Below are 12,598 nucleotides of genomic sequence, written 5' to 3'. Positions count from 1 at the left end.
AGATACAATCGTAACCACTCATGTTATAGATAAAAAGAAAACATTTTTAAAGTGCAAAATAATTGAAAATTTTAGAAATTTTTTTTAAAGATTTTTGTCACTTTTTTCCAAAAAAAATACAATTTTTTTTAAATATCTAGGAAATATTCTAATACAATATTAGAATATTCTCGTAGAATATTAAAATATTTTATATATCTCACAAATCTAGTAGAATACTATAAAATTCTAACATTCTAAAAATCATATTAGAATATTTAGAGTGTAATATTCTATTAGAATATTTCACGTATTTCAAAAAAAACCGTAATTTTTTTTAGGTAAAAAAAATGATGAAAATAATAATTAAAAAAAGAATATTTGGATTTTTCCCTTTATTTTGCATTTTAAAATTATTTTTAGATTGTGTCTCATGGTCTCACAAAATTAATATGGTCTGAAATGAACCTAAACCGATATATATATATATATATATATATATATATATATATATATATATATATATATATATAGAGAGAGAGAGAGAGAGAGAGAGATAAGATCAGGTGATGACTCTTTTTAAAGTGATGACTCGTGAACACACCTTAAAAAATTGAAAAAAAATACAAATCATAAAATCGAGTATAGTACCATATCGGAGAGAAAAAAATTGGAATTTTTTTTGGATCATTAAAACTGAATCATGGATCGTTTTTATGATCCATGATTCATATTTAATGATGAAAAAAAATTTTCCAATTTGTTTTTCTGTCCAGAATATAGTACTATGCTCGATAATATATATATATATATATATATATATATATATATATATATATATAGAGAGAGAGAGAGAGAGAGAGAGTTTCTATGAAAACGCATTTAGCATGCGAAAACTACACGAACCTATGAGGATGTGCCATCTCATAATTATATAGTGCTTAAAAATTGAGAATGAATGAATAAAATCGTCACCTTTAGGCTGGTTGATGGATCATTTTTCCTTAACATGTTTAAATTAAATTTGGGCTGATGGACCCCTCTGTGGTGTTTCTGTGATATCTGATGACACATAAATCTTATTAAAGAGATTCAACATGTTATGGAAATCAGAAATGTTTTTGGACAACTCATGTGTGAGGTGCTTTTTGCTAAATCTACTTTTATCATGCCCAAAATTGGCCTTGAAGACAGACCACAAAAGCTGGACGAAAATTCCATTGCTTATTCTCCAAGCATTATTTGCCTAATTTTCATTTTCTTAATTCTTAAGCAACCATTAATTGCCTAATTCTAAAAGCCTAGCCTCCAAAATTTCCCTATAAATACCCCCATATAGCCTCCGAAATTTGTTGACTTTTGACACTCATTACTTGTGGAGAAGTTGCAGGATGTTAGGATGAACATGCTTTGATTATTACTTTTAATCCAATCAATTTTAGTTATTGTTTTGTTCAATTAAGTATGTTTAAAAAATTGAAGTCGGGTGTTACTTTCATGTTTGATATTGCAACTAAGATATTGTATTGCCAAATCACTAGTCATCCTGAGTTCAATTAGTTTAAGAATTAAGAAGATTAGTTGAGTCAACATACATTATGCTAAACTTGTGATATTAGATATTTAATGTTGTTATAAGTAACCGTATTTCCAAACCACTTATTGTGCCTAATTTAAATAGACCTAAGGAGTAAGACAATTAGTTGTCCTAACATATTGTGTGCCAAAAATTATCCATTACATATAAATCGACCTTATTTATGTTTATGTAATTAAGTTGGAATTTATGTGTGAATCTGAATCATTCGAACAACTGAACCACAAGTAATCTTTATTGTCTCATTGATTAATCTTGTTTTTATTAGACCATTCATCATATAGTTATTATTTTTTTTATTTAATAATAAGTAATCTTGTTTGTTTTATTGTGACAACCCGAAATTTCCATTGTACGAACATTATCTATTCAATAGAAGCTAGTCCAGTTTCTGTGATTTTCATACTTTTCTGAACAAGTTTGTGTACATTAGGGTTTATGTTTAAGGAGATATCAGGAGAGTGGATGCTCCTGGTTTTGTGAAATTTGAGCATTTCAAGTTTCATAATGTTACAGTCCTATATCCAGAATAAAAATATTTTCGGTCAAAATATTCCAGGACTATAAATAGTTTTCTGAACTAAATTAATTCATTATTTACAATTCCAAATAGAGAAAAGCTATATTCTCTCTGACGGATCTTCGGGTTTTCATCCCATATTGTGAGTCTACTTTACTAAATGTGTTTCAATACTTGTTAGATGCTTATTAACATCAATAACATGTTTAGATTACAAGATCCGGGAGTTTACCGCCCAAGAACGTTCTTGGGGAGTAAACTCCAAAATGGAACTTTAAGGCTTCCTTGACCCGATTCCTTGCTAGACAACTTGTAAAGGACCTTGTGTATGATCTTTAGAGTCTAGAAAGCAACCAAGAAACACAAGTATTTGGAGTTTACGGCCAAGAACTTCTCTTGGGCCGTAAACCCCTTTTCAAGGGCATTTAGTGCCCTAAACTTCCCCAAATGCTTAAGGACTTTAACCCTAAAATGCTTGTGCCTATTTTAGACATCAAAACACATCAAAATCATAAGTTTATAGGAGTTTACGGCCAAGAACCCCTCTTGGGCCGTAAACCCCTTTTTCTAGGGTAAAAAGCATTCCAAACACCCCTTAGGCCTTAAGACAATTTACCTTGAACACATGGGACTTGAATGGAGAGCAAAACACATCATAATCACTCCTTAAAAGGAGTTTACGGCCAAGGAACATATCTTGGGCCGTAAACTCCAAGTGAAGGCACAAAAGTGTGCCTCTTGTCCCCATTAGCCTTAGATAAAATCATGGAAGCCATCCTTGATGTGTAAGTGCCTCAAAACAATTAAAAGCCATCACCCCATAGGAGTTTACGGCCGTAAACTCTAGGGTGGATGGACTTTAGGCCGTAAACTCCCCTATGGAGCATTCTAGGGCCTTAAACTACTTCATGTGTTATTCCAACAAAGCTAGGAGTGTTCTAGGATCAAGATAGCACTTTAAAACACCCAAAACCACCATGAGAGGAGTTCACGGCCATAAACCCATGAGTTTACGGCCGTAAACTCCAAAGGGTGGGGTTTGTTGGGTGGTGAACTCTTATGCAAGGCCATTTGATGTTTCAAACCCTTTTGCCTTATCCCGTAGCAACTTAGATGCAACCATTTGGACCTTAAACACTTATAAAAAGTGTTTACATGTTTTCTAAGTGTCTTAACTTATTTATTAGGTTATTATGTGTCTAATTAGTTATATATATGCTTATTATATGATAACTAGGCTCGTGCGTATAAACAAGTCTCCGTTTGCCACCTAGCACGGTATCCGACATTGCAGTTCAGACGACTCACCACAAGTGAGTTCATACCCCTTGAATCAACCTTTGAAATGATTTTAAATGTTTGAAATACTTTATGGGGGGGATACAAGTCAAAAACTTATAGTTATTGCTTCAATCACATGTGATTGCATTTAATCACATGTGATTAATAACTAGGAAAACAACGATTTTTACCACTGTTCAAACTGTTTATCAAACTGCTTTACATTGAAATGTTTTACAAACTCTTTTACTATCCAAACTTATTTATAGACTGTTATTCAAACAAATGCTTCTTATACTTAAACTGTTTTATCAACTTATGCCTTCAAATTGTTTTATAGATCGACATCAAGTCGATCTTCTCTTGAAATTATATTTATGCTTCAAATGTCTTATGAAAACTTATTTATGCTTTTATATATTCAATTGCATGCCCATATATGTATACATATATAAATAATGTTCAAAGGGCTTAGGAAGGCCATCCGCCCTATTTCCTTTTCCTCGATTTGGATGTGGTCTGGTGGGATTTCGGGTGACCATCCGAAGGTCGTTTCCATATTACTTATATATCATATATACATGTATAGACATAAAAGTACTTCCATATTCATACTTATCAGTACATTAATAGTTAGTTACCATCGGGGAAACACAAGTACATATACAGATATACTAGAAACATGAACATATACAACTATACTAGAAACAAGTACATATACAGATATACTAGAAACAAGTACATATACAGATATACTAGAAACATGAACATATACAGCTATACTAGAAACAAGTACATATACAGCTATACTAGAAACATGAACACATACAGCTATACTAGAAACAAGTACATATACAGCTATACTAGAAACAAGAACATATACAACTATACTAGAACGAGAAACATTACATATACATAAATACGTAACAATTGTGATCCACTGTGTCGGAGCATGCCTTAAATGTCATGGCCCGAGTTGTAGCCAGAATTCTCTTGGAGGGAGAGCGTGAGTTTGCATATAGATCTATACTCGATTGACTATCCTACACCTTGCTGCTAGCTACAGCCGGACCTGCAGGTCTGCGGGTGCCAAACGTCATTTCTTTTATTACGACCATTCATTATGTCGTTGTTACCAGTCGATAGCATGGTGCAATTTATCACATTATACCTTAATATAAATCTGGTTTAAGGTAGTAGTAATTAGTACAGCAGTAGTTCTTATTATACAAAACTACAGTACTACAATGATTTACCCATTACATATTTTAGTGATAATCTCACTTAAAGCATTAATGTACAAACTATATTTTATCAAATGATAGTTATACTTGGGTAATTACACACTTTTACAACAGACGAGTTTACAAAACAGTTTAGCCTTGGTAGAAGGTTACTTTTATAGAAAATATAGGATTTTCTGAGAGATTCAAACTTTTACAAACACTTTCAAACATTTACTTACACTTTTACAAACTTATACATTGAGACAAGTTCAAACGTTTTTTGACAATAAACATTGACACTAAAATACTTATGAACTCACCAGCTTAATGCTGATAAACTCTTTCAAAATAACTTGTATTCTCAGGTCATCAGTAGATAGGTACCGAGGCCAGCTTTTGAGAAGACGGAGTGCATTCAAGACTCATCTCATATTATTTTGTGTTACATTATTTTTGGTGTCTATAACTGTACAGAACACACTTGTATTAAAATTATATATTTAATGCAATGGATGATGTTGTTTACTTATTTACATTTACTGTGTTGTGATACTATACATGACGTCCTCCGCCCCAGAACGTTTCCGCCGTTCTTGGTTTTGGGGTGTGACATTTATTAATTAGTTAAAAATAAAAATATATCATTTTTTTTCATAATCGCGCCGAGATTTGCAAATAGTACATCAAATTAGTAGCTTTATTATTGACAACTTCAACACAAACTTTAACCACAAACTCCCCTAGTTCGATCCTTAGATAACATGTCTATCTAGTGTGTCTGTGAGGTTTTATTTTGACGCATCAACTACTACGATCAAATTTTTTAGGGAGATTGTGCACTGGACTTATTGTGTTTAATTAGTAATAGATTTTGATACTTTTTGTTTTCGCTATACACTTAGGCTTTTTTATTTTTTGTGAAGGTACACTAGTGCATGCATACAATACATAGTAGACACTCAACATCTTTATTTTTTGATCCAGAAATCAAATACATGGCTAGATTGAATCAAGTCGGAAGAAAAAGGATCAGAAAAATGAATACAAACGAAGTAGTTGTAGTACATGTGATCGAGGAACATTAAAATCCAATCCCTAATCCTCCACAAATTCAACAACAACAACAACAATAACAACTACAATATTGTTGGACCACAAATCATTCCACCAACATAACTACAACCAAACGGGAACAACAATTACCACATCGGTGAAATGGATGAAATCAGGGGAAAAACATGGGAGTCAATGGAGGAAACCAAAATGGTGGTAATAACAGAAATTAAAACTATAATCCAAGAAATTTCGGTCATCATTTTGGTAATCCCAATAAAGACGACGACTGAGACTATGATAATGGAGGCGAGGAGGATTGGGTGTCAAACCGAAATGGGGGCAGCATGATGAATCAAGGTAATAATGCCTTCTAAAACAATGGTCAGAATCAAAGAGGAAACTACCAAGATGGAAACAATTGGAACACCCAACATTTCAACAATGTTGGAAACCTGGGTTAAAACGGTGGCAACAACAATTACAATGGAAAATTAGGGAATCAAGTTGGGAATCAATACCAAAGGAATCCAAATGGTAGATTCAACAATGAAAATCGCGGGTGCTATAATGAAGGTAATCAATTCCCCCACCTTTACTTTCCGCAACCTAATCGACAATCTGTGACTCTCATTTTCAACCAGGAGAGTACGATGATGCATCACCTATACTCTTTGCTGAAAGAAATGAGCACTATGTAGAAGTAAGACCACAACTCATTAGTGTCCTATCGATCTTTAGAGGTAATAAACATGATGATCCATACAATCATTTCTTTGAGTTCCTTGTAATTCCTAACATGAATACTCCATGAGAATCTAATAGAGATTCAATAAGACTTCACTTATTTCCGTTCACATTAAAAGAAAAAGCTAAGTATTGGTTCACTACTCTTTCTACTAATAATATTACTACTTGAGAGCAATTGAAAACAAAATTTTTGCAAGAATTTTACCATGTAAGTAAAACCACAGAAATAAGAAAAGAAATATAATATTTTTCATAAACCCCAATTAAGAATTCCATGATGCATTTGAACGCCTCATGAGTTGTGTTCATGCCCCCATCATGAACTTATTTGTTGGAAACTTGTATAATTTTTTATGATGTAGTCGACACGGACAATCAAACAATGATAAATGTCTCATCTGGTGGAACCATCATGATGCAAGATAGTGAAGTCTCTTGTTGATTTTCGGGACAATTGAGTAATGGTTTGAAAACCAATTACTCAGCTAATAAGGACACTCCAATTTAAACTGTTGCTTTACTGGGACTAGACAAAAGATGTAAAATATGAAGGCAAATCCGACATTAATCATTTATGTAAACAAATTGACTTACTACTTAGTAGCCTTAGTGAGGAGAAGGGTGTGTATGTTATGGGAAACATCACAGACGAATGCACAAGAAGTCAACAAAAAATCAATCAACTATATGGTTATGGTCAATTCCAAAATAGTCGAACGTAATCGAATTGGAATGAAAATCAATGCGGAAACTATAACAACAATGAAAATACAACAATAACTATCAAGAAAGTTTCCAAAACCAAAAATCAATCAAGAAAGTTCCAACAATCCAACTTCAACCTAGAAGGTGGAACATCAAAGAAAGAGGAAATTGATGACAAGTATGGGAAACTCATGGAGTTTATATTTGCTAATGGAAAGTCTATATATGCTATAGAGAGGCAGATAGCTCAACTAGCGGAGCAATTTGGGAAAAGAGAAGATGGCAAGTTCCCAAGCAATATAATCGTCAACCAAATTCACAACCAGAGACCTAGAAAAGAACATCAATTCAATGTGATTTGCTTCTTGAGGAATGGTAAAAGGGTCGACAACAAGGTAAGTTCTTCTTCCAATTTACATGTTAACGATGAAAGTAATGTTGAAATAATTTTTTATGCAAACTAGGAATTAGAAAAAACATTTAAAACTAATAAATGAAAATTAGAAAAGGGTACAAGCGGTTCTAAATTTGGGGAGCATGACATAGAGAATAATTGTTGGATTAGTGTCTAAGCCCATAACTATTATTGGTATGTACTTGACCCGATTGCGAGCATGGTCCTTTTGGGTTGCCTTCACCAAAGCAACTTGATAGGATGATTTATGGAGAAAGAGATTAATTATGATTTATTAATATATTATATGAATATTATATTAAAATAGAAATCATATTGTTTAATTAATATTACTCAAGAATTAATTAGGAAATTAATTTTGTGACTAAAAGACTTTAATGAAACTTGGTGGACTGATATTGTAATTATAAGATAGTTGCAATTAGGCTATGGATCACCTTGGAACAGAGGTTTGAAGAATTCTATGGGAAGCCCATAAGGAATTCGTCAAAGGGGTGCTCTAAAGGGAGTCCATGGGCTGCTTAAGGCCTAAGCAGTCATATTAGGGTTTCCTAGTCCAAAGCCCTAATAGCCTCACATATTTAAGGACCCCTAGGGAACCAAAAACGTGGCTAAGCTTCCCTTAGGGTTCTTGGACAAATTTTGGTGGCTCCTTCTCTTCTCCAAAGTCATCCTCTTGCTCTTGGTGTTTGTGAGCCATTAGAGGTGTGACATTTGTGACACTAAGCTTTCAGAAGTCAATTACAAGGAGGAATTAAGATTGTTATTACTACATAAAAATTAATGGAAGATCTAAACCATATTTTTATGTTAATATCGATTATCACATACTAGATCTAGGGTTTATGGCTTTGGATGATTATTGCACGTTCATTAGACAAATTAGATCCAAAGCTTTAGAGTTTGCATGTACATCATAGGAATGTTGTAGTGCTCATAACCCAACAGTGGTATCAGAGCCTAGGATGGTTTATTCTAATGTATTGTGACAACCCGGAATTTATTCCGTCATTTTTAACCCCTCCTTCCGTTAATAAGCCTCGTTTTATTAAACTGTCTGTTAACCTTTTTGATTGGTTAATTAATTTGGGACTTTTATTATGACTTCATAAGGGTTGGAACAAATTAAAAACACCTCAATATTCCATTGAAAAGTTTTAGTTTCAACTAAGTCAAAATACGACCATTTAATCGGGTACGACCAAAAGCCCCGTTTAACGTCAGTATTGGGTAGATTTCCACTGAGCCACAAGCTCAACCCCTATATAAGGGGACTATAAGGGGGAGTCGACTCCATAGAAACCTTTCCACCCTCTCTCTACACTCTCTCGATACAACTTGTTTTCGAGCCAAAAACGCCCATTCCGAGCCCCAAACTAGTAAGTAATCTATCCTAACTTGTTGTGTAGCTTAGTTAACATGCAAATTCATGTTTAAGACATCAAATAGGGGCAAATTCATGTGTTTACGGCCCAAGAACACTCTTGGACCGTGAACACCCTTAAGTGGGGTTTTGAAGCCCCAAAACCCGTCCAAATCACTCATAGGGCTTAGATATGACTTGTAGACTTACACCTTCGAGCTTAGAACACTAAAACCTTGCATTTTGGAGAGTAAACATGAGTTTACGGCCCAAGAACACTCTTGGACCATGAACCCCTCTTCATAGGCCGTGAACACCCTTTAAGGTGTTAGAAATTCCCTCAAACACCTTCTTTGGCTTGGGAAAGTCTCTAGAAGCAACCCCCATTGAAGTAAAGGCATTAAACCAAGGATTTAGGAGTTTACGGCCGTAAACCCCCTAGGATTGGTCCATGGGACGTAAACTCCCAAAAGGAGGCCAAATGATGCCCTAACTTCTTCATTTGACTTGGAAAAATGCATAGAACCTTACTCTCTACCATTTAAGACCTTATTACACCAAAGGAATGAGCATATAGGAGCTTACGGCCGTAAAATCCTTGTTTAGGGCCGTAAACTCCCTAAAATGGTCATTTTGAGGCCTTAAACCCTTCATAAGCCCTAGATTTGAGTCTAGCATAATTACACAAGTGATATAAGACCTTGAAACATCCTAGAACACCCCCACCATGAGTTTACGACCATAAACTCATGGGTATATGGTCTTAGGGCCGTAAACTCTATAAAGTAGTCCATACACTCCCTTAGATGTTACTCGGGACACCCCTAGCACTTGACCAAAGTGTTTTCCGCACATAAGGATGCGTTTACATGTTTAAAATAGTATTATAATTACTAATTGTATGTAAACATATGGCATCATATGTTATTAGGTCACTAAGTGTGTTCAAGTCTTCACTTGACACCGAGCACCCAATCGGCACCTCCACCCGATCCACTTACAACAAGTGAGTTCATACCCCTGAATCAACCTTTTAAATGTTTTTACATGCTTTTATGGGGGGGAGGGGGAATACAAGTTAAAACATGCTAGTTATCATATCAATCATATGTGATTGATAACCTGCATGCAAAAGGATTTATCACACTTTCAGCTGTTTTACCAAGTATAATACTTTAGGTGGTTTTCCAAAACGTATTTACTTGTTTAAATCTTTTCTCAAATAATCTCTCGTTCTGTATGTTTTACATCTAAATCAGTTACAGCAGTGTTTTAAACAAAGGTTTTATTTACTTATATTGTGTTATCAAATTATATTCAAAACGTGTTTATGAACAGTTTTCAAATCTTGTTTTACATAATGATATCAAGTCATAACTTCTTATTTTTAAAGATTTTCCAAAGGTTATACCAGAGTTTTTTTTTTATACTTCTAGACTACTACTTCGTTAAATGCATGCCTGTACCCGTATAGTTATATAAATAATTATGAAAAGACTTAGGAAGGCTAGTTTGACCTATTTCCTTTTCCTCGTTTGGATGTGGTCTGGTGGGTATCGGATATCCGTCCGAAGGTCGTTTAATCATTAATTATATATCATGTATACGTGTATAGAGATAAAGGTTTCCATCGGCCAGTTCATTTCCCTTGGGTAACAAGGGCATCCGTCCATTCATCACTCATAGATCAGAGACACTAGTAACTATTATAGGAATAGTTAGGAAGCTCTATTTACTCTTTCTAGTATGAGAATTCCAAAGGAGTCAGCTCATTGTGAGTCTCTATCATCAGTCCAGTACCTACATCAGAATTCACTATACAAGTTACATCTTCAAGACACGGATCTCCCCGTCGTCGAGTTGGTAACCAGAGTCTCCTGTAGGGAGAGCGGGCATTGTGTTTATAAATCTATACGGGACTGACACTCCCGCACCCTGACTGCTAGCTACAGTCCACGGCCTACCAAGCCAAGGCGTGAAAAATGTCATATTTATTCTGACGCTTGCAGGGCGTCAAGTACTCTAGTTTCGATCAGTATGGTTATGAGTATCTCCATGTTTACCTTATAATTCATGGCCTCAAGTTAACGAGAATCTAACACTGTATTCTTGAAACAACCCACTTGGGATTTTCCCTTTGTTTTAGACCTTGCTAGTTGTATCTTTCATTTGATACTGTCTGGGGTCTGTGTTTCTTTGTTTTAGACCTTGCTAGTTGTATCTTTCATTTGATATTGTATGGGGCCTGTGTTTCTTTGTTTTAGACCTTGCTAGCTGTATCTTTTATTTGATACTGTCTGGGGTCTGTGTTCCTTTGTTTTAGACCTTGCTAGCCATATCGTACATTTGATACCGTCTGGGGTCTGTGTTTCCTTTTGTTAGACTGAGCCAGGCGTATCATTCATTTGATACTCTCTTGGAGTCTATAATTTCTTTTTCCTTAGTCAGCAGTACTTTCTGCTGAGGCATATGTTATTGTCCCTAATGTTTTTACTAGTGATATTCTCCTACTTTCTTTAAAGTCAAATACCGTATTTTGGGTAATGATAGTATTTCAAGGAAAATTCTCTTTAAAACATAACACTGTCGAGTCTTGGTAGAAGACTGCTTTTAATTAGGAAATATAGGATTTTCTGGAAAGGACGCTAATACACCATAGATTCTAAACTACTACTTTTTATAAAGTTATATTGAATAAAATGCTTACTTACACAAATGACACTAAATACTTATGAACTCACCAGCATTTATAAAAATGCTGATACTCACTTTCAAAATAACTTGTATTCTCAGGTCAGGAATAGACAGGTACACCCGGGAGCTTTCGTGAAGCCAGCCTAGAACCGAGCTGCATCTATACTAGTTTCTGTGTTACTTTAATGTCTCTATGAAATGTAATTTATGTAAAACTATTACTATTAATGCAATGGTTGTTGTACTTTGATTACTATACTGCATATGTTGTGATACTTGACATGATGTCATCCACCCCAGAACGCTTCCGCCGTTCCGGTTTTGGGGCGTGACAGTATTTGATGCAAAGTTTTTTCGTTCATAGCTGAAAATTTTTGTTTTTTCGAATTTAACTAGTTTCACGTCGTGAACATGCTGTTCATGTCATGAACCCAGTCTGACAGCATGATTTCGAAAACCTTGTCTTAATTTGCTTTGGATAATTACCATAAAATGCTTTATTCAAACAAGAATCAGATTTTTTATTATGGTAATTGATATCCTAATCAAATTAATGGATAATTGTCGAAATTAAGATAATTATTTGTTTTATTAGATAAAGATTGATTATTTGTAATTTTGATTTGAATTATCTTGTGAAAAATTAAATTAGGTCAAATTTAGATAATTCAAATTATTTGATTAATTTAATTAGTTGTAATTTGATCTAGATAGTTTTGAAAAGTTTCAAAACTAGCCCTCAAGTTTTGGAATTTAATTTTTTTGATTAAAAAGTTTAATTTTGAAATATTTAAATTCTAAACCATAATGATTTGAAATATTTCAAAACTTGCCCTCAATTTTTGGAATTTAAATTTTAATTAAAGGGTTTAATTTTAAAATGTTAAATTCTAAAACCCTAGTTTTGAAAAGTTCAAATTGCACCCTTATGGTTTCATTAATATAATTAAAAGAGAGTTAATAAATCTATAATTATATGGTTTACATTTAATTAAATTAAAAGTGTAATTTGTTA

The sequence above is a fragment of the Lactuca sativa genome, chromosome 5 (genome assembly GCF_002870075.4).
Source record: "Lactuca sativa cultivar Salinas chromosome 5, Lsat_Salinas_v11, whole genome shotgun sequence".
Lineage (NCBI taxonomy): Eukaryota > Viridiplantae > Streptophyta > Magnoliopsida > Asterales > Asteraceae > Lactuca > Lactuca sativa.
The sequence above is the reverse complement of the archived record's forward strand: the minus strand, read 5'-3'. Positions refer to the sequence as shown.